At 59.1% G+C, this 19014-nt stretch overlaps 1 protein-coding gene across 2 annotated transcripts in view; it reads left to right on the top strand.

The window, feature by feature from the left end:
* Positions 1-19014, top strand: part of TCF20 (transcription factor 20) — a 183637-nt gene that overhangs the window by 21425 nt on the left and 143198 nt on the right. The gene's annotated exons all lie outside the window — the stretch shown is intronic.

Genomic DNA, 19014 nt, shown 5'->3' with positions numbered 1-19014 from the left:
CCTACTGTGCGCCAGCCAGGACCTCCTCTGCATAAGTGGGGGTGTTTGTCCCCATTGCACAGATGAGAAAACGGAGGCTAAGAGAGGGCAAATAGCTCGCTCAGGGTCCCCAGTTAGGAAGTGTCCGAGCCAGGATTTGCCCCTGGGGCAGCTGGTGGTGACAGCTTTGCTCTCCCCTCCAGGGCACACACAGCAACAGAGTGAGCTATGAATATTTCATTGTCGAAAAGAAGAAAAAAAAATCTTCCATTGTCCCACCCCCATAACGCAGCTACTGTTGGCGTTTGGGTTTTCCATTTCAGCCTTGTTCTTTCTCCTGCTTTGGGGTCAGTTGGACCCCGACGCTGGTGCCTTCTGAGAGGTTTTAAAGAAGTCTTGGCTCTTTGGGGTTTGAGTCTCCAGCCTAGGAAGAAAGGGACACTCCCAGGTTACAGAGGGGATTAGAGGAGACCTGGTAGGCAGCCCTGCAAGAAGGCAGGTGGGAGGTGGGGAGGGCCTGGAGCCTGGGTTCAGGGTCGCCTCTTAAAGCAGGGATTCATGGAGCACACGAGTGTGTGCAGAGTCAGGGCTGGGCTTGGGCCTGGGGTGGGGTGGGGGGGGCAGCCTCCCATGTGCTTCCCACAGAAGGGCTCTGTCCAGCATCAGGGGCCTGCCTGGCCCCACACCCAGCACGTGCCAGGCCTCTGCTTCCCCTCTGCCCAAGTAAACTCCCTCCAGCAGGAGTCTAGCCCTACTCAGAATTTTGAACCCAGAGCTAGCATTTGGGGCCTGACTTCTTCCAAGCCCAGGCCTGGGTTAGGGGGCCTGCTGGGACCTTCCCAGCCTCTTAAGTTTAGCATCAGGCCCAATTCTGAATCCTCCTCCAGGCCTGTGGTGTCACTGCCACCCAGGACCCAAACCCGAGACTCCAGGCCCATGGACTCCTGTGACCATCGTCTTGCAACACCATTACCAGAGCTGTCTGTAAATGCAGCGCTGAGCTTGTGAACTGCTCAGCCGTCCATGAACCTAAACTAGGCCAAACTCCTCAGCTGTCTCTTGAGACTGGGCTTGCCCGTGGTCTGCCCTGCCCATCTCTTCAACCTTGATCTGCCGTGAGCTGATGTCCCCTGGTCCTAGGGGTCCTCCCCGCACACCTCCTCTCGTGACTTCCAGCCCCTACGCTGCTCATCCCTGGACTTCTCTGTGGTCCTCCCAGGGAGAGGCAAACCCTTCCATTATTGCTCTCAGCATGGTGGGCCGCTTCCGTGCTGTCCTCCGCCACTGCACTGAGGACGGGGAGCTGTGTCCCCAGGGCCCAGCTAGGGCCAGGCCCAGCATGGCTTCCCTGGTGATCTCTGAGGAATGAATGTTGGGCAGTCTGGTAGAAGCAGAGCATCTTAGCTCCTGAGAGCCCTCAGAATGCCACTGGGTTTGGCGAGGAGCAGAGTCGAAGTCTCCTGCCTCCCTGGGGTCTCCTGGGCTGAGGGGCTTAGGGCTGGCTTTGCTCCCAGGTACCTGCAGGACTTGACCTGCAGCCGTGCAGTGCAGAGGCCAAGGTCCTCTCCTACCTGACCAGCCGAGGGCAGTGCTCAGGTGGGGGGCCCTCCCTGCCCTGTTTGAGGGGCCTCCAACCCCCTCTCCCCATCAAGCCCACCCCCATGTCCTCCTGGGAAACCAGGAGAGTTATGTCAGGCCCTCTGGCCAAGCGCCAGGGCTCCCCATGGTACTATAAATTGACCTGTCGGGAGAGGGAAGAGATTAATGTCGGCCATCTTCATTAGCGCGTCCCCCGGGGTGACGGCGTCTGCCCTGAGCTGGCTGATTGGAGAGGGTGTGAGTGAGTGGGGGGCTTGGGGGCCTCATACTCCCACCACAGAAAAGGCAAGGGGCAGAGGCCAGGGCCCGCTGGAGAGCTGCGGCCTCCTCCCACTGCTAGGAGGGCCGTCCCTCTGGCCTCTGCTCCTGGCAGCAGGCGTGCGCTTTGATGGAGGACCTGTGTGCTAATTGGGAGCAGAGACGCTCGCCCCACAGCTCCGCGGGGCTCCCAGGCTGACACCGCCGGCTCAGCGGCATCTGCGGGGCCTTCATTAGAGGCTTTTCCCCTGACCAGAAAGGAGCCTGCTGCGGGCTGGAGCGGGGGGCTCCCTCCTCCCCTTCCCCTTCCCCTCCCTCCCCTCCTTTATTGCGTTGATGATGGGGAAGGAGGCAGCTTTGGCGTGTGCAAGAGATGATGAAGGATTGCAGGCGCTAGCTCAGTTGAGACCTTGTGCGTCCTCATGACTGTGTGTGACCTTGGCTTGGGGCCTCGGCCGCTCTGCACTTGAAGGTCCTTGTCTGTAGAATGGGCATGACCGTGCCCCTCAGGGCAGGGTGGGGTGGGGTGGGGAGGGGATGGCTTGCGTGGACTTGAAATGAGGATAGGGCAGAGGCTGAGGCTGGGGTACAGTTGCCCAGCTTTGAAACTGGGGACTCCCTGGGCCCTCCAGGCCTGCTTTCCTTGACTGGTGATAGCTGTGGGCCAGGGTTGGTCTCATGCATTCGGGGTCCCTTTGGTGGACAGAAATGGCTGCTGGGCCGCCGTGGGAAGTGACTGCACAGCAGGTGGGTAGGCACTGGTTTGTCATTTGTTCACTCATTCATTCACCTACGACAACCTCCCGCACAGAAGTCTTGTCCCACAGAAGGAGTCCAGACGTGGCCTTACCCTTTCGTAGCTCTCCTGAGGCAGCAGACCCAGGAACAGATGGGGGCGGGGCTGCAGGACCTACTAGGGCCCCTAGAAAGGAGTCTTCCCTCCTTTGGGGTATCTGGAAGGTGTCAAGGGGCCCATCGAGGCAGAACTGATGGTCTTGTCTTTTTTTTAAGATTTTTTTATTTGAAAGGCAGAGTTACAGAGAAAAAAAGGAGAGGTGGGGGGATTTCGATCTTCCATCTGCTGGTTTACTCCTCAGATGGCTGCAATGGCTGGAACTGGGCCTGTCTGAAACCAGGAGCCAAGAACTTCTTTCAGGAGTTTCACATGGGTGCAGGGGGCCAAGCACTTGAGGCATCCTCTGCTGCTTTCCCAGGACATTAGCAGGGAGCTGGATCAGAAGTGGAGCGGCTGAGGCTCGAACCAGTTCCCATATGGGATGCTAGCATTGCAGGCGGTGGCTTTACCCGCTATGCCACAATGCTGGCCACTGTAGTCTTCTTCTTCTTCTTTTTTTTTTTTTTAAAGATTTATTTTATTTATTTGAAAGAGTTACAGAGAGAGGTGGAGACAGAGAGAGAGGTCTTCCATCTGCTGGTTCACTGCCCAGATGGCCGTGACGGCCGGAGCTGCGCCGACCCAAAGCCAGGAGCTTCCTCCAGGTCTCCCACGCTGGTGCAGGGGTTCAAGGACTTGGGCCATCTTCCACGGTCATCCCGGGCCACAGCAGAGAGCTGGATTGGAAGAGGAGCAGCCAGGACTAGAACCGGCGCCCATATGAGATGCGGCGCTTCAGGCCAGGGCGTTAACCCACTGCCCCACAGCGGCGGCCTCTGTAGTCTTTTCTTAAAGACCCTGATGTGGGGGGACCCTGATAGTCACTGAGTTCCTGGCCTACTGGGTCCCCTAGACCAGGCTGTCGACAGGGTGAGTGGGGGACCTTTGCTGCAGGGGTTGGATCCCGTCCCCAGATCCACTCTTGTCTGCCCTGGACTTCATTCAGGCATCCTGGGGCAGTGTGAGGGGTGCAGGCTGCTGACACCTGCAATCTCTTCCCTTAAGTGTGTGCCTCCGACCGGGCTCCCCAAGCACCTGGCTGGCCAAGGGTCTGCTTGCTGCTGGGGTGGGCAGCAGCCAGGCCAGGACCACCCCCTGGATGCGTCAGTCTCCTTTGGGCTGTGCCAGTCTCTTCCTGAGGGTCGCTCTCTGAGGCATGTGGTTTTGCTTCCTCCAGCCTCAGTTTCCTCATTTGCACAGTCAGGATCACACTATGCTAAGTGCCTGGCTGATGTGGAGTGGAAGCAGAGTCAGTACTGGCCTCAGGCAGCTGCCACAACTCCTGACGCGGCTCTGCCGACAGTTTGCTGCCCAGAGGACCCTGGCACGGGCTCTCCGCAGTCCCAGATCTCTCCATTACCAGGCAGGAGGTGCCAGGTGCTCCCTGTGCCCTGCAGGATGTTTGAACAAAAAGCACTCATTTTTGGAGTCTGAAACCCAGGCTCTGAGTCCTGGTTCTGGGGCCGTTCAGCTGCGTGGCCCGAGCATGTCGCTCACCCTCTCTGTGTCTCCGGTTTCTCACCTGGAGCCGCCGTGAGATGTTCTAAACTGAAGACCACAGTGCAGACTGCACGGACCAGTAAGTGCTCACCTCGTGTGAGGACGAGCACTGGATCAGGAGTGCGAGTCCTGGGTGGAGCCCCTGTGGTGTGGCCTCACTGGTTGGCTCTGGTCCAGGCTCTGTGGGGGCATCTGTTAAAGGGGCCGTGACATCTGCCTGTCTCAACCAGCTCTTCTGGGAATGAACAGATGTACGGGTGGGGAGAGAGGGGCTGCTCATGGCAGGGTGGGGGGGGGAAGGGCTCCAAGGGCTGGATGCTTCTGGGAAGAGCCCAGCCCCCACCCCTTGCAGGTGACCTCCTGGGGCCCAGGGTCCTGTCTGGAAAATGGGAACGGACAGCCTGGTCACCGGGGATCTCTGAGCCGCCCGGTGATTTCTTTTCAGGGGAGTTTTAGCCATTCTATTTGTAATGCATCCGAATGGACTCCAGCCCGATTTAATACGAGCTGTGTTGAAATCTCCTGTCATCTGGACTTTAATATATTACGATTGCCCTTTGGAAGTCACGTGTTGAGAGGCAGATGATGAAGAGGTGCCTATTGTTGCCGCCTCGTGCTGTGCCCAACCCGTCCCGCCTGGCAGCCTCAGTCGCAGGAGCTGGCAACATGGCTGTCTGCCTCCGCCTTCCCCGAGCAGGCAGGAATCACTAACGCGTTAGCACTTTCATTAAGCCTCTCGCCAGCCTCCCCACCTCCCTCCCGGGCCTCCTCGGTAATTATTTTCCCAGCCCTTCCACTCGCAGCCCCTTAGCGAGCTCTTTGGGATTGGCCGAGTGGTCCCCCAGGCTGGGCTGCTGGGCTTGGGCTCTGCAGAGGGCCCCCTGGGCACCTCCCTCCGACTTTGCCATTTAAGCTTTGTGTCCCGCTGAGGCCTCTGTGAAAATGCAGATCTGCTGCCTGCCAGGGGTGACTGTTAACCCATTATTACACAGCTGCTTGGCTCTGGCTGTCTCCTCGAGAAGTTTCTCAGGCCTCTCTCCTAGGCTATCCCTGGGTGGGCACCAGGGACCCAGCTGTAAGGGTGACAGACTCCCTTGTGCTGCACAGCTGTGTGCTCCCTGGATGCTGGGTGGGTAGCAGATCCTGTGGTGGGTGTGTGGGGCATGTGGAGGCCCAGAGGGAGTACTCTGGCCCTCGCTGGTTCTCTTCCTGGGAGCACTCCCCCTGCTGCCCAGGGTGAGCATGACACCCATATGGGCCCAAGCTGTCAGCCTGGCCACGGTGATTGGTTGAGAAGCGGACATGTGTCCCGTCTGAGCCAATCAGAGGGTTCCCTGGAACTTTGACTTAGAGCTGAGTATGCAGACTGAGACCCGCTCCCTAGGCCCTGGTGGAACCTGGAGGCTGAGTGTGGCACTGCTGGCTGACCTTTTCCACAGCCATGTCCCAGATGGCCACTCTTGGATATGTGATCACTATGTGGAGAGGGGCAGAGCTGAGATGGAGGGACTGTGGGTCTCCAGTCCACCCCTGGGATTTTCAGGTACATGAATGGACATGTTCTGTCTTTTTGCTTATTTTGAGTTGTGTATCTTTTGCTACCAATAGATTTTTGACTAATGCAAGAGATGAATGAAGCAGGATTTTATGAGAGAAGTGACATTTTGAGTTGGGTCTTGAAGGATGAATAGGAGTTCATCCAGCTGGGAGAAGGAGGAATAACACTCAGGAGGAGGGAAGGGCAAGGGCCAACGGTTTGGAGGGGTGAAAGTGCAGGATGTAGGGCAACTATGGGGCCACTCTGTGTGGCCCAGGATTTGTAAACAGAAGTGACAGAGGAGGCGGAGTGGAGATTCTGAGGGCTGGGGGAGCAGCAGGTAGGCTGCTCAGAGAAGGTAGGGGGGAGGTAAGTGGAGCTGGCAGCAGAGAAGGGAAAGGGAGAGCACTGTGGCACAATGTGGGTTTGGGAATCAGTGAAAGGGGGAGCCCCAGTGGCAGGACTGGAGAAATAGTGAGGGCCAGATCCCAGGGGCCTCAGACCGGCGGCGGCGCCATACAGAGTGGTCCTGCAAGTCCCGACGTGGCCAGATCGAATCACTGGGTGAGAATGGCAGTCCGTGCGTTGAGTGGGCAGTGGGCTTGTGTGATTTACAGGCCATAGAGTCCTGGCCTAGAGTACACAAGGACCTGAGGACACAGTCTGACTGCCCAGCCCCAGCTGTAGTGGTCGTGATGAGGAGACAGTGGGCAAGGAGCAGAGAGGAGCAGTTATGATGAGGTGACTAGGCTGGGGTGGATTTGCAGGCACCTCTAGCCGGGGTGCTCTGGGGAGGCCTCTCCAAGGGAAAACGTTGGAGCTGAGACCTGTCAATGAGCACCAGCTGTGGTGAGATCAAGGGGGAGAGCACCTCGGGCTGAGGCAGCTGCACAGGCCCTGGTGCAGCTCTGAGCTGCGCCTGCCAAGGAGCGGAGGGGAGGCCAGCGTGGCTGGAGTAGCAGGGCTGTGGGCCCAGGGAGGGTCCTGGATTTTATTCTCCTTGTGGTGGGGAATCTTAGAGTGTCTTGGAGACAGAGGGAGAAGGCAGTGAGGCTGGAGCCGGGAGAGTCCATGTGGTGTGGAGGGCTGAGGAGGGAAGAAACCTAGATGTGGCACCTGGAGACATCTGGGGAAATGCGAGGTTGAAGAGGAGAGGACTAAGCTGGGGAACACCTGGGTGGAAGGCTCTAGAAGCAACCAGAGCTGGTGGTTAAAGCTGGGGTCATTTAAGGGCAGGAGAGGTGGGAGCCAAGGGCCTGGCCTAGGACCTAGAGAGAGAGGAGGTGGTTTTTCCTACCTGACCACCCGAGCCGTGCCAGGGTGTGCCAGGTGGGCCCAGCATGGGATATAAGAATCGTTTGCTGCCCTGGACACAGCCAGCTTTTCCCTCCACTGCCGCCTCCTGCAGGCCGGAGCCAGCATGTGAGTGACGGCCTTTGCCCATGCTGAGCCGCCCTCCGCAGTGAGGAGCTCACCCAAGCTGCTCTGTCTTTTCGCGCCAGCTGGTTTGCTTGGCTGGAAGAGGCCATGCCAGCAGGGCCAAGGTCACAGGCTACAGCCTGTACAGGTGGCAGGCTGGTTTCTGGGCCTGAAGGTGGGTTCCAGGACACTGCCTGTGGGCAGGGGAGAGGGTGGCTGGCCCCAGACCTTGGTTGCTCACCATGGGCAAGCCTGGGGGCTTGGAGCTGGGCTGGGGCTGATCTGAATGCTGGGAGCCACCGCCCTAGAGCTAGAACCCGGAAGGGCTTCCCGACAGCCTCTCCACGATCCTGCTAGTCTCTCATTCTCACATCTTGGGCCCTGCCACACAGTGGCTGCATGCGGAGGGCCCTGGAGCCCCCTCGTAGCCACACTTTTGCCTTCTGTCTGAAACTCTTCTTCCCTCCCCCCTGCTGCCTGCTCAGGGTCAGGGTCATTTCCACATCCTCTCTGCCAATGTTCTCTCAGCAGATTATTCACTTACTAAGGATACGGGAGCCCTGCTGGGCACCACACACAGCGCTGGGGACGAGGGAGGTGGACTGGGCTTGTGAATAGAGCAGCCCCAGGCCTGGCCCTTGACGAGCTCCCAGCACGGCAGGGACCACAGCAAACAAAGGTGTGTCCTGTGCTGGGTGTGGGTGGAGCTGTGCAGGAGAGCTGAGGGATGCCAGGGAAGGGGTGGGTGGGGCAGTGGAGACTGGTGGTTGGGGGCATGTATTCCTGACCGGAGGGAGGATGCTGCAGTTGTGGGAGGTGCAGTGAGGAGAGCAGCCCAGGTGAGGCTGCTCTCTTCTCTGGTTCCCTTACTCCCCATGCCAGGGGGGATGGGGGGTGGACAGAAAGGGCCAGCATCTTTGCTGGAGGTGAGCTGATATGGGCAGGACGCTGCAGGCAGAGACAGTCTCTGGTGACCATGGAGCCCAGATTCCAGGGGCATAGGCAGAAGTCAAAGTCATGCTGGGTTATGGGCTCAGAGAGTGTGTCACCCTGAGTATTATACTTTGCCAGACTTGAAACACAGGACAGGCATGGAGCCTCAGGTCCAGGTTCATCCTGAGGCCCTGCGGGATTCATCCTTGTTGAGTGCCAGGGTGAGGGTCCCATTAGATGAGGTGTGCGAAAGGCTAAAACACTCACTGGACAGACAGGACTAAGCCCATGTGGCTGGGGTCATGTCTGCCCCCCTCAGAGACTGAGACTGGTGTCAAGCATGGCATAGAATTGGAGGCCCGTGTACTCATCTGTACAATGGTACAGTATCCCCTTTGTGAGGCCATGCAGAAGCCTAGCTGACATGGGACCTAGTGAGCCCAGCATCTGGCACAGAGCAGACGCTGGGTGTGTTGCCAGAGCCATTGTTGTGGATCCTGGCATTGGCTGAGTGTGTAACAGATGGGGCTGTTGTTGATTCGAAGTCCTCATCCCTGCGGCCTTGTTGCCTGCTCCGCCCCCTAGGCTGGTGCCTAATGTACCCAGTAGGTGTTTGTTGACTGGCTGAGTGAGTGAGTGAGCAGCCACCAAGTGGTCAGGAGGACAGGCCAGAGACCACACCAGCTCCCGCTCTGGGAGTTTGAGCTGCACCTAGTGGGCTGCCCTTGGGGATCCCAGCCATCCAGCTCCCCACTGACCCCTCATCAGGGCAGTTCTGGGACATGGAAGCTCTCAGAGCCTCAGTTTCCTCTTCTGTAAAATGGAGCTGGCAGCAGGCACAGCCCGCAGGTCACTAGAGTCATGGACAGCTCCTCCTGCAGTAATCCTGGCCATAATGACATCATGTGATTTCCCAAGGCCACCCACGGCCTTGGAGATGCAGGGGAGGTATTCAGGCTCTGGACAGGGAGCAGGCGTCTCCCTGCCTCCTGTTGTGTAGCAGCTCCTGACTGTGCTGCCCTTGCAGTGTCAAGGGTAATGTCACACATGGCAGCTTTGGCTGTCCGCCCCTTGGTCGGGGTTCCCCCTGTCCTGGAAGAGCCACTGTGGGGGGTTGATGCTCCTCCTGTGGGGAGGCCCCAGGCTGGCCCTGGCACATAGCACACAGTAGGTGAGCAGGAACGGCCTGATCCAGACTGGGCACCTGTAGACCTGGCTTCTGCCGCAGAGCCCTGTGTGTGACCCTGGGCAGTGAGCTGCCGACAGTGTCTGCTGAGCAGAGCCAGGAGAAACGCCTGGGAACCAGGTACCCTGCTCTCAGGTTTGTGGCACAAGAACCTGGTATGCAGTTTTTACACCATTTCCCTGTTGCCTGGGAGGCAGGTGGAGAGCCCTGGCTTCTTACAGATGGGGAAACTGAGGCCTGAGGGGTCCAAGTTGTGGGGGAAGCCAGGCGCCTTTCTGCTTTGGTGTGGCCTGCACTCACGGTGCAGTGGCTGTGAGCCAGGCTTGTGTGCCGTCTGGGTGCTCCCCAGCCTCATCAACCGGGCAACAAATCAGCTCTCGCCACTGGCCCTGTCTTAGAGATGCAGAAGCTACTAAGAAGGCAGAATGGAGGAGGGGGGCTTTGTCCTTAGTTGTTTTTTTCTTAAAGATTTATTTCCTTGAAAGGCAGAGTGACAGAGAGGGAGACAGTAAAAGAAAGATCTCCTGTCTGCTGGTTCACTCCCCAAATTCTCGCAATAGCCAAGGTGGGCCATTCTGAAGCCAGGGACTTAGAACCCCACCCGAGTCTCCTACTTGGGTGGAAGGGGTCCAGGTACTTGGGCCATCTTCTGCTGCTTTCCCAGGTGTGTTAGCAAGAAGCTGGACTGGAAGAGGAGCAGCTGGGACTGGAACCTGCACTCTCACACGGGATGCCATGTTGCAAGCAGCAACTTAACCTTCTACACCACAGTGCCGGCCCCAGAGATAGAATACAGAAAAGTACACACGTCCTAAGTGCACATCTGTAGACAAGTGTTTTCCCTACTCATCTCCAGAGCTAGAACTTCCCCAGCACCCCAGGAGGCTCCCCGCACCCTGCCCAGTCATCACCTATCTGTTGCCAGCAGCATCCCTCTGACACTTAGCAGTGGACATCGGCTTTGTCCGTCTTTGCACTTCACGTAAGTGGAACCACACCGCACGCCCTTACGTCAGCACTGTGTCCGCGTGCATCGAACGTGCTGTTGCTTTGGCAGAAGGTGGCAGAACTAGGATTTGAACTGTCTTGCCCACTCTACGCAGCACTCAGAGAAACTGCCCTGCTTGTCCCCACCCAACTCCTCCCCCTGGCCTGGCCAGTTCAGCCCCCGAACTTATCACTACCCTTCAGCCACATGGATGAACACTTTGTCCCCAAGAGCCCTGAGCTCCGTCCTACCTCTGGACCTTAGCACATGCTTTTCCCTCCTCCTGTCTGCCCTCACTTTCCTCTGCTTGGCTTACACCCTCAGGGCCCAGCTGGAGTGTCACCTCCTCCAGGGAGTCTGGAGGACCTTCCCCGCCGGCCGGGTGGGGCCCTCCCGCTAGCTGTTTCGAGGCTAATTTGTGCTTCTCCTACACTGCCCGTGTCTGGTACTGAATTATCTGTTAAGCGTCCGCTCTCCCATTAGACTCCAGGAGGCAGCGACGGTGGCTGTTGAATTCACGGCTGCATTCGCAGCATCATTCAGTGATTCCTCCCCTCATCCTTCCAGTCATCTGTTCATTCAGCAAACGCCGAGTGCCTGACGTGTAGCAGCCTCTTAGCTCGTATTTGTTGAGTGAATGGGTGAAGGAATGAGTGAATGAGTGAAGATCCATTTGCCTCTAAAGACCACACTTTAAAAAAAAAAAAAAGATTTGTTTATTTATTTCAAAGGCAGAGTTAGAGAGGGAGAGACAGGGAGATCTTCCGTCCACTGGCTTACTCCCTGAATGACTGCAATGGCTGGAGCTGGGCCTGTCTGAAGCCAGGAGCCAGGAGCTTCTTCTGGGTCTCCCATGCGGATGCAGGGGCCAAAGCACCTGGGCCATCTTCTGTTGCTTTCCCAGGCACATTAGCAGGGAATTGGATTGGAAGTGGAGCAGTTGGGACTCGAACTGGTACCCATATGGGATGCCAGCGCTGCAGCTGGTGGCACTACTCAAAACGCCACAGTTCTGACCCCGTGAGACCATACTCTTTCTACTGCTATTCCTCTCTGGGCCCCCTCTCCCCAGTCGTTGTGTGAAAGAGCCAGACCCACCGCTTCTGATTCTGAGAATGTGGGGCAGGTTCCCCAGGACCGGCCAGCTGAGCAGAGAGGTAAGCAGGCTTCCTGCAGGGCAGATTGATCCCTGGACAGCAGTGCCTGCTGGAGCTGTGGCCCCAGCGCCTGGCAGGGCACTTGCCTCCCCTGCATCTACAGAGTCCTCTAAGGCCCCTTTGCACCTTGTGCAGGGCTCTGGGCCTAGGCCACTCAGCTCACTCTGACCTCAGAGCTCCAGGCTCAGTCTGCCTGGCCTAGAAGGGCAGGGGAGGCAGTGGGAACAATGGGTGGGGGTGGGGCCCTGGCAGACCTGGGTTTGGGCCTGGTTCCACCCCTCCTGCTGCATGGTATGGGTCTGCTCACTTTCCCACAGGCTGATTCTACAGCTAGAAAAGGAGAATGCCTGTTTGCTCGTGTCCCGCACTGTCCCTCCCCCGTGCTCTCTGCCCGCCTCCCCAGCGGGACTCACAGGGAGCACTCTCAGGGAGCACCACGGGTCTCTGAGGCATCTCTCCAGGGCCCCAGCGGATGGGGCTCGGCGGGAGTGTGCAGCGCAAGGTGGCTCCGCGGCTTAGCGGCTTGTCAGCCAGGCGGGCGGGTGTCCTGGGGCCGGGTTTGATTAGTTCAGGTTGACAGTCGCGCTCCGCGGCGCTGCCGGGAGGGGAGCCCGTGATTACCCTAATGAAGCTTGAACGCAGTTTGTCATCCAAACAGCTGGTTCGGAGCTGCGCTGCTGCCAGCTGCCCGGCTCAGCCGAGCAGCCGCGCGCCCAGTGCTGCCTTAGCCCCAACGGCACTGCCACCAGGGTGACCAGGGCAGGAGGCAGCAGCCCTGGGTGGGTGGTGGGGTGACCCCAAGGGAGAGGGCTGGGTTGGGGGAGAGGGGGACTTGGCAGGGCCTTGGACCTGTGGGTCAGGGTGTCTTCTCACAGTACTCACAGGGCAGCCCTCCAGCCCTAGATTTCTCTGAAGTGGGCACTGGGGACCTTGCAGTTTTAAGTTTCTGGTTTCAGACTGTGGCGTCATCTCCTCTGGGAAACTTGCCGATACCCGAAGGGCTGAGACAGGGGCTTCCACGGGCATCCGCTGCCCTCAAGGCAGACTCTCACCCTCCACGGCACTGCGTGGTCACTGAGAGTCTGGAGGGTTGTGTCTCATTCACTCACTCACTCAGTCATTTAGTCCTCATGTATTTAATGAGAATGCACAGCAGTGGGCAAGCCAGTTACCCTCCTGCCTTTGTGGAGTTTGTGGTCTGTGGGGGGGAGACTCTTGGGGCCTTGACCTCATCTAGGGGCCAAAGAGGGCTTTCTGGAGGAGGAGGCAGCGGAACACAGAATTGAGGAGACAGAGGAGTGTGTTCTAGGCAGGAGGGACAGCATGTGCAAAGGCCCTGAGAGGTGTGGCGGGTATGGAAGCATATGGAGCACAGTGAGGGGGCCAGTGCTGCCCAGGAAGGGAACTGATTTCGTACCCTGTGCTGGACAGATTCTCTGTGATGGTCTCTCATTTAACCTTTCAGACAGCGCTGGGAGGAAGGGCCATTGTTCCATGCGGGGACATTGAGGCCCATAGCAGCTCCAACCTTTAGAGATCCCGGGCCAGGGGTTGTCTTCTCAGCAGGGGTTGAGCCTGGAGGGGCCACACAATGAGGAGGGGGTGCTGAGCTGAGCTGAGCTGAGGCCCATCCAGGGCAGAGGCGTGTAGGGAAGGGACCAGACTGGCCTCTGCCCTGGGTGTGTCTCCTGCTACCCTGGGCCAGGGCCGTGTGTGAGCCTGAGTCCATGCTCCTTCCTGCATCTACTAGGCTACTGCCAGCCAGGTTGAGGCCACACTTCCCTCTGTGGCTTGGCTTGGGAACAGGGCAGGCAGGGAGAGGAAGGGGACTCACAAGAGGAGTGGGGTGAGCCCTGGCCTGCAGCCCCCAGGAACCTCTTCCCCCCACCTCCCCACGGCCGGCCCTGAGCTGTTTCCCAATTTTCCTGGCTGCCGTCTGTGGCCGAGTCACCCCCGACCCCCCTTTCTCCCTGCGGTAGCCTCCTGGCTGACCTTCCAGCTCGTACTGGATGTGTCTACCCTGTTCCCACCACACCTCATTGTTTCCTGTCCCCTCTACTGCCCATGTCTCCCTGTTACCCGCACAGCCCCCACACATCTGGCCCCAGCAGTTGTGACCTCTGAGGCTGACCCCACTCCTCGCCTCACTGCCTGCTTTCCTGAATAAACGCCAGCTGTTCCTCATGGAGGGGGTGCGTGGGACCCTCTGTCCTGTGCCATTCTCCCAGCAGGGTGTCTGGGCTGGGTACAGGCAAGGCCAGCCCTGGCAGCCTGAGGGCTGGGGTGAAGACCAAGTGTGTGGCCCCGCTGTGGGCTGGGAGGCACCTGCCTCCCTGGCGTGCGGTCCTGGCAATCCCAGCCATGGCTCAGAGAGGGGTGAGGGAAGTAAAACTGCCAAGTGGAGGTTGCAGAATGAGCCAGACGTGGTGGGAGGCAGGTGTGGGCAGAGCGGGCCACAGCTGGCCTGTGCCAGGGTTGAGTGGCCCAGGTGTCTCAGGACCCCAGCGTTGGGCAGGGGAGCACCTGGCCGGGCCAGCCTTGGTGAGGCTGGCGAGAGAACCCAGAGAGATGCTGTGGTTGCCCCGCCCCAGCCGGGGCTGTTTTCCCTCCGGGAGTGCTTGGGTCAGGGGCTTCCTCCGAGGCCTGGAGCAGGCTCAGCGAGTGGCTTTGGTGAAGGAGGGGACGGACATGCTCCCGTGGGGTGAGGCCCCGTGCTGGGGCCTGAGAGGAGCATTTCACCTGTGTTGTCCCCTTGATTCCACTACAGCCCTGTGTGGTAGTGCAGTCCCTCTCCCCAGTTTACAGAGTGGGAAACTGAGGCACAGAACGGTTCAGTGGCTTGCTCTGGACCCCATAACCAGGGAGTGCTAGAAACTGAGTTTGGAACCAAGACATGGATGGTGGGCAGAGGGCAGGATGGGGAACCTGAGCAGGCTCAGAACTGTGCTGGACAGTGGCCGGGAGCCCTGTGGATGTGGGTGCTGCTGGGGTCTCAGGGCCGAGCTGCCTGCACTCACCCCTTGGTGGGTCTGGACCTCAGATCCCAAGGTGTCCTGCCCCAGGGCAACCTAGATGCCCCTCAGGGAACCTAGGACTGGTGCAGACTGGAGAGCTGGGCTCAGCAGGGGCTGCACACGGCCCTATTGGAGTGAACACATGGGCAGAGAAGCCAGAGAGGGCGGGTCCTACACAGGGAACAGCACGTGGCCCCCCGGGATATGGCCTGGGGGGTTGGGGAGATGTACTGGTTCAAGTGAGGGAAGACTGGGCCTCACCCAGGGATGGTGACAGCGAACCAGGTGGAAATGATGTGGCTGCTGAGACAGGCTACACAGACCAAGGAATATGGGGAGGCTTCCTGGAGGAGGAGACCCTCCCTTAGGGGAGGGATGGATAGCAGTTAAATGGCTGGAAACGGGGAACAGAGGAAAAGCCTGTGCAAAGGTGGTGGTGGGGTGCCCTATATTTAAAGAAGTGGGAGGACACGTGTAGTTGCAGCGAGGGGATCTGAAGGGAGGGGTGTGGCACCTGGTGAGGCAGGTCCCCTGGGGAGTGGTCAGTTGGGTCATACATGGACACTTGGACTCTTGAGAATCTGTAGAGTCCTCAGCATTCACAGTCCAACTCTACCTATGCCTCTGTGTGGGGGAAAGAAGGCGCCATTTCTGACTCTGTTTTCTCATCTGTAAAATGGGCTCATTGTGCCCCAGCCAAAGGCTGGGCTGAGGACTCGGGTTAGGGGTGTGTGTGTAAAATGCCCCAATGTGCTGCCCCTGGCTTCAAGGTTCCATTCAGGACATGAGTGAGCCCTTCCCTGTCCCATTTCCCTGGTACCTGCCTGCCTGCTCTCTGGGCCCAGTGAGGCCTGTGCCTGCCTCAGCCTCCCCTCTCATTGGCAGGTTGGAGGAGAGCGAGTTCATGGCCAAAGTCAGGTGGCTGCCGCTCCCTGCTCTGTTCCCTCAGCACAAGGCCCCTGCCCACTGGCAGTGCTGAAGAGCTGCATGTGGCAGTGTTCCCGGATGCTGTGTCCCGGGCTTTGCTGTGGCCCCACTGCAGCCCCGTAGGCAGAGCAGGTGGGTCCCGGCTGGGCTGTGCATGTGCTCTGTGCCTCAGTACCCTGTGGGTGTCTCGGCTCCGGGCTCCTGGGGGAGGGTCTGGCACACAGTGCTCACTTGGTGCCTGCCCATTCCTTTCCTCTTTCTGATCTGATGCCGCTGGGCTCGCTTCAGGCTGTTGAGAAAAATCGGCACTTCCTCAATGGAAAAGACTGTGGGAAAATGCTTGTTTAAGGAGGGACCGCGTGACTGAATGGCCGGGCCGGAGATCTGCTCCAGTCACCTGCTGTGTGACAGCGGGCAGGCCCTGGCCCTCTCTGGCATCCTCTGTGCAAGGTGAGCAAGGCTGGTGCTGCCCCAGTGAAGCTGGTGAGAGGGCGATGTGGCGGCTCTTTGCTGGCCTGGAAGCTCTGCCTGGACCGCAGTCACTGTTTTACATATGGGATGAAGTCTTGGCCTTGGCAACCAGGCCTGACAGCAGGCAGGGGCTGCCACTGTGCTCCGTGGGGCTGAGCCTGTGCTCTTGACAATGTCTCTGTCCTTGCCCAGAACCCAGCGTCAGTCAGCTGGGCACCAGCCCCTGCCCTGGGCGGAAGGGTAGGTGTACATCACCTGGTCTGACCCTGGTGCGGTTCCACGTGTGACACTGCCTTGTCCCTTGTCTCTGGGGTGTGGACTGCATGACCCTCAGGCCCTGGCAGGGAAGGGAAGGGGACATCGTCATGGCTTCATTGGAAATGGACTCGAGTGTTGGTGGGGGGTGGGAGGTGTCAGGGGATCTCCATGGGCCCTCAGAAGCTGGGGGTCCTGCCGAGCCATTCCAGACCCAGACAGGGGCTCGGCCCTCATGCCCTGCACTGGCTGGTCCTGGAGCAGCTGTTCCAGGAAGAGCACATGCGTAAGTGTGTGTGTGTGGGTGGCTCCTTCCTTCCTGGGCACCTGGGAAAACCTGTGTCTTGCTCTCTAAGGCCTATATCTCCAGGGCCTGTGTCCGATGACATCAACAAGCAAGGTGGGTGCCAAGTGCAGGAGAAGCCTGTGGCTTTCTTGTTTGAAGGGTGGCAGTTATGGCAGCCCCTGGCCCGCCCATGCCTCTGAACCCCTGCCAGCCCAAGCCCTAGGGAGGTGCGCCGGCTCCAGAGCCAGCAGAGACAGACTTGGGCCTTCCACATGGTGCCAGGTGGCCCCTGCCTCCATTTGCCAGCACTTCCGGTCCCTGGGCCTTTTTTTCATGGTGCCCCCTGCCTGCAGTGCCCTCTTGTTTCTCTGTCCAGGGCTCTGCAGCTGCCCCACAGCCTCTCCGGGAGGCCCTGGCAGGTGAGCATTCTCTGTCCTAGCCCCAGGGCCTTCTCTTCTGGGTCAGCCCAGCTTCCACCTTGGTCTGACTGTGCTCCTTGAGTTCAAGACATGGCCTTGCTGTGTGTCCTGCCAGCCGGGTTCACCTAGCACTGTGCCCAACCCTGGGGCGCTGCAGAACGGAGCAGTCTCAGCCTCCCTTCCCCCCAGCACGGGGACTTGCACGGCTTGGGCTGCTGCCAGCGTCTTCACTCAGTGCTGCCCTAGGGGAGGAAATCGGGGTTTTCTGGGCAGGAAACGGAGGTGTTGCTGTAACAGTCAGGTGGGCCTGGCCCTGGGGACTCGCATGTGAGGAGAGAGGAGGCTGACAAAGGGACAGCAGGCAGGCGGGGGCCTTTTTCCTGAAGGTTTTGCGAGCAGGGAGTGGCGACTGCCCTCTTGGACTTCCCTGGCCTGGCCCTGCCCCAGAACAGACCGGAACCCAGAGGTAGCTGCTGTTTCCAGCACCAGGGAGTGTCCATGAGCCTAGTAGGGAAGAGACCAAGAAGACAGCGCTCTGGTCAGGGAGGCCTGGCCCGGGGCCTGACTCTGAGAAGCATCTGGGATTGGGACTGCCGGTGTCAGCTCTCTGATTCTTGTTTGCTTGCCACCTGCCTACCTGTCCATCCATTCATCCACCCGTCCGTCTGTCCATCCAGCAGTGATTTCCTGGGCCACAGCCCTGAGCAAGGTGTGGCAACAGAGATGGTGCCCTCAGGGCCCAGACTAGGGACAAGGAGAGCACCCTCTACTAGTCTGTGGCTGCCTGAGGCCTGTGTTGGGATCTGAGCCTGGAATTCTGTTGGCCTCTCTTTCTGTACAGACCCTTGGGCTGGCCTTGGTGTCTCACTGGGAAGAGTGCTGTCCAGGTGCCTGAGAGGCCACATGAGGTGTCAGGAGACCGTGCAGCTCAGACAGAGGCTGGGGTGATGAGGCTCTGCTGTCGCTGCTTCTGGTTTTCCTCTCTCCCAGGTCTATCAGGCCTTGTGGACTTGTTACTGTTGCTGGTGTATTTGTCTCCCCTCCCTCCCCCATGCTCGTTTCCCCGGGTCTGTCCCCTTCCAGCAATCATCGCAACAGCAGTTCATGCTGCGTGGCCCTGCTTGGGCTGCAGTGACCCACTGCACCCTCAACACAACCTTGGCACCATTGCCACCCCCATTTCACAGGTGAGGAAGCTGACACTTGGACCTAGGATTCGAGCCCCGGTGGCACCATTGCCATCCCCATTTCACAGATGAGGAAGCTGACACTTGGACCTAGGATTCGAGCCCCGGTGGCACCATTGCCGCCCCCATTTCACAGGTGAGGAGACTGACACTTGGACCTAGGATTCGAGCCCCCAGCTGCCGAGCCTGTACTTCAGAGACCACAGAGCCACTGTTTCTGGGCTTCTCCTGCTCTTCCGCCGCAGTGCAGTCGGGCAGGAGGGCCAGAGGGTCTTGTTCCGTGTCCTCTCTGCCTCCCTGGCCAGGTTCCTCCATCGTGCTGTACACAGCCGTACCTTCAGCCTTCACACTGTGGTCTCTGTCTGGAATGCTCTCACCCCAGAGCTGTGTGTGGCTCACCTCCGCTGTCACCCCCTCGAAGAGGCCGCCCTCAGCATGACTGTGTGCCCTCACCTGATCACGTGGCTCCCGCTGTCGCACTGAGAGCTTGAAGTGGGTGAGCTCGGAGGACCTCCAGCTCCAGCGTGCCCAGCTCCCCTGTTGACTGAGCAGCTCCCTGATGTGCTGGCCCTGCCTGCTCCTGGCTGCCGCTGCCACTCCACTGCCCTGGCCAGTTTGCAGTGAGGCTCTGCCCGTGCTGGACTTGGGTCCTGCTGCAGGTTGGCCAGTGGGCTGAACAGAACAGGAGGCTCAGGAAAACCAACTGGGCCTGGGAACAGTGAGACCCCTGCCTCGGGAGTCACAGAACACACCTCATTCACTCACTCAAATGCCTGCCTGCCTGCCTGCCCACTCACTCACTGGTCCCACTCCCAGCTGGCTGCAGGCTCAGGTTTAACAAATGAACGCCCCTCCTAGCCTCTCCCAGCTCAGTTGTCGCCGCCTCTTCCTTGATGCTCCTCCCCTGGACCATCCCGGCCTCTGACCTTCGATGTGGTGCTCATGGGGAGGTCTCTTGTTTGTCATTCTGCCAGCTTCCAGGCCACCCTCCTCTTTCTGTGAAG

This window comes from Oryctolagus cuniculus, chromosome 11, assembly GCF_964237555.1.
Source record: "Oryctolagus cuniculus chromosome 11, mOryCun1.1, whole genome shotgun sequence".
Taxonomy (NCBI): Eukaryota; Metazoa; Chordata; class Mammalia; order Lagomorpha; family Leporidae; genus Oryctolagus; species Oryctolagus cuniculus.
The sequence above is the reverse complement of the archived record's forward strand: the minus strand, read 5'-3'. Positions and strand labels throughout refer to the sequence as shown.